General features: G+C 45.3%; 1 pseudogene; it reads right to left on the reverse strand.

Moving 5' to 3' along the window:
• Positions 1 to 1,412: 1,412 nt before the first annotated feature.
• On the reverse strand, positions 1,413 to 2,364 carry LOC109568762 (RNA-binding protein EWS pseudogene; annotated as a pseudogene).
• Between the last annotated feature and the right edge of the window lie 1,067 nt (positions 2,365 to 3,431).

Consider the following 3,431-nt stretch of genomic DNA (forward strand, 5'->3'; position numbering starts at 1 on the left):
AAGGCAAGCCAATATATCTATATGTTAACATGAAGATCAATACTTTTAAAATTAAACTTTTTATTTTCAGATCACTCCAGTAGTTGTAAGAAATAATACAAAGAGATCTCAGGAATCCTTTACCTGGTTTCCACAGGGGTGACATCTTGCACAGCTATAGAACAGTAACACAACTAGGATGTTGACATTGATACTGTCAAGATACGACACATTTACACCACCACACGGATTCCTCATGTAAGCTTTTGACACTGGCTTTTTAGAAAAGATCAACTTTTTAATGTATTTCGTCTTGATGTATATTTTTAAAGAAATTCTATTCAGTTTTTCCTTAAACCAATCATGGCATCAAATACAATTTATACTTATATTAACATTCTGCATAATTTTTTACTAGTTTATACTGGGATAAAACACACATAGAATGAAGACTTCTGGATTATGTTAAACAACATTATACTTCACCTTCATCAGAGTATAGACACCAGAAGGGGGAGAAGGTATGGGAGGACGGAGGGGAAGGGCAGGCACAGGCAGCAGTTATGTTACTGATCTAAATAAAATTTTCTAAACCAGATTATGCCATCAATCAAAATGGTCAAACCAATTTAGATTTTTCAAAATCCCCAATGGGGAGAGTTATCCTATCATTATATATATATATATATATATATATATATATACACACTCTGTTGGGCTTATGTGAAATAGATCACCAGTCGAGGTTTGATGAATGACATAGGGTGCTCGGGGCTGGTGCACTGGGATGACCCTGAGAGATGGGATGGGGAGGGTGGGAGAGGGGGTTCAGGATGGGGAACACATGTACACCCATGGCTGATTCATGTCAGTGTAAGGCAAAAACCACTATAATATTGTAAAGTAATTAGTTTCCAATTAAAATCAGTTAATTAATTTTTCAAAGAAAAAAAAATAACAAACCTTTTGAGCTTCTCTGTGTGCCAGATGCACCTCAGGCCATAGTTAAGGGTTATGGGACTGAGATCTTCATCATTACACTCAACAGTCCCAAGTACAGACAGAACTTGAGGACAGACGTGGAAAACAGCTGCACTCCTTATCTGCAGTATACACTCCAGGAATTTCAAGACAGCCATTCAGAAACAATTAGTTAAAAACCTGGGGTTGTTAGAAGGGTTCTGTGTGTTCTTCCCAAAGTCTATTACCCACAGAGGATTTCAACCTCTGGAAGCTATGAAGGGAACAGAAAGCTCTAGTTTCAAAAGCATTCTTTATTCTCTTCAACCCAACCAAGTATATTGGCAAGGAAGAAAGCAACCTGCTGCTACAGACATGCCACAGAGATGACATTTCCACGTTTTGGAGGACAGCTTGGGCTTATCAGATTATTCATGGAAATGAGGAAATAAATGTCTTACATAAGGGGAAAGGTTTGCATTTATCCCTGTTCCCTGGGGTGCTCCTCCCTACTCACCTCTACCCATACCTCCACAACTAAATCCCCCTCTTCCCCTGCGTGGGTTATTGAGGTCACTCACGCTCTGGTTCTCTTCTAATCCAGAAAATCCTCCAGACTCTTGACCATAAACACCCTTGCTCCTGGGGTGGTCCCGTGGGTATGAACTCTGCCATCCCTAGCTGCCGCTCAGTTGGCTATATTGACTTGGAGTCTGACTACAGGATCCCATTTGGGGCTGCCCCAGAGCTGCTTTGTCAACCATAGCAGCTACAGAGCTGTCCATCGTTGCTCGTTTGCCCCCAGATGTTCTTCGGGAACTGCTCTGATCCTAACTAGTCAGCTGTGCAGAGGACTAGCTGGTGGGAGGATAGGACGGTGGTGATGGGACTGGCATCATGGGATAGCTCCCAGGTACCTGGGGAAGGCTGGGCTGCTTATAACCCTTCATGCTAGACTGAGGTTGATTTGTCTCAGGGGGTTTGTTACCATCCTACAGTCCTGCAGGCCCCATGGTTGCCAGCTGTTGCCCATAGGTTGGGTGAGCAGACTGAGTGCCATATGCAGACTGAACTGCGTAAGAGGCCGGGATGGCAGCAGAGAAGTGGTGGTAACTGTAGCCGTGGTGGCATCACAAGCCCCGGTGCTGTGCCCCTGAACGGGTTGACAACGCGCCTGCAGGGACGGGCTGACAATGCGCCTGCGCACCCAGGGAGAGTCTGTCCATAAGAAGTCACATAGTTGGTCTGCACATAGGGCGTAGTGGTCTGATCCTGAATATGGGTGACATCAGGGGGCTGTTCAAAGGGCCCATAGCTTCATTGCCCATTAGCCCAGGTGGTCTGGGCACATCCTTGAGCGGGGTGGCTGGTGGAAGCTCAGTAGTCCTGCTGGGCTGTGGCTTGGTTGCGGCTACTATAATGCATGGACTCTGTCTCCTCTTCCTTCTCTTCTCAGCGTCCCTCTTCCTCTCTCGCTTCTTCCTGGTGCTGCAGGCACAGGAGTGAAACCCGCAATCCTGGGCGCTACTACTGCACCAGCCTGCAGGGGCGGAGGAAGGAGGGGGTGAACCACAGCGCTCTCTGATATTCTCTGAAGATCCGTCCAGGTTGTGTGTGTGCGGTTGGTGAATAGCATTCCACCACTCGTCCAACGAATTTCCCATTTAAGGACAAATAGGAAAGTGAAGAGGAACTAAAAAGTCTTTTGATGAAAGTGAAAGTGGAGAGTGAAAAAGTTGGCTTAAAGCTCAACATTCAGAAAACAAAGATCATGGCATCTGGTCCCATCACTTCATGGGAAATAGATGGGGAAACAGTGGAAACAGTGTCAGACTTTATTTTTCTGGGCTCCAAAATCACTGCAGATGGTGACTGCAGCCATGAAATTAAAAGATGCTTACTCCTTGGAAGGAAAGTTATGACCAACCTAGATAGCATATTCAAAAGCAGAGACATTACTTTGCCAACAAAGGTCTGTCTAGTCAAGGCTAAGGTTTTTCCAGTAGTCATGTGTGGATGTGAGAGTTGGACTGTGAAGAAAGCAGAGTGCCGAAGAATTGATGCTTTTGAACTGTGGTGTTGGAGAAGACTCTTGAAGAGTCCCTTGGACTGCAAGGAGATCCAACCAGTCCATTCTAAAGGAGATCAACCCTGGGTGTTCTCTGGAAGGAATGATACTAAAGCTGAAACTCCAGTACTTTGGTCACTTCATGCGAAGAGTTGACTCATTGGAAAAGACTCTGATGCTGGGAGGGTGTGGAGGCAGGAGGAAAAGGGGATGACAGAGGATGAGATGGCTGGATGACATCACGGACTCGATGGACATGAGTTTGAGTGAACCCTGGGAGTTGGTGATTGCCGGGGTCCAGCCCCGGCTGATCCAGGGTATTCGAAGGAGAGACGGTGTAGGCGAGGATCAGGAAACAATTGCTTAATTAAACGTTAATTAAGGATATAAAGAGTAATAGAATAAGGATAGCTCAGTAGGAAAA

The sequence above is a fragment of the Bos indicus genome, chromosome 15 (genome assembly GCF_029378745.1).
Source record: "Bos indicus isolate NIAB-ARS_2022 breed Sahiwal x Tharparkar chromosome 15, NIAB-ARS_B.indTharparkar_mat_pri_1.0, whole genome shotgun sequence".
NCBI lineage: Eukaryota > Metazoa > Chordata > Mammalia > Artiodactyla > Bovidae > Bos > Bos indicus.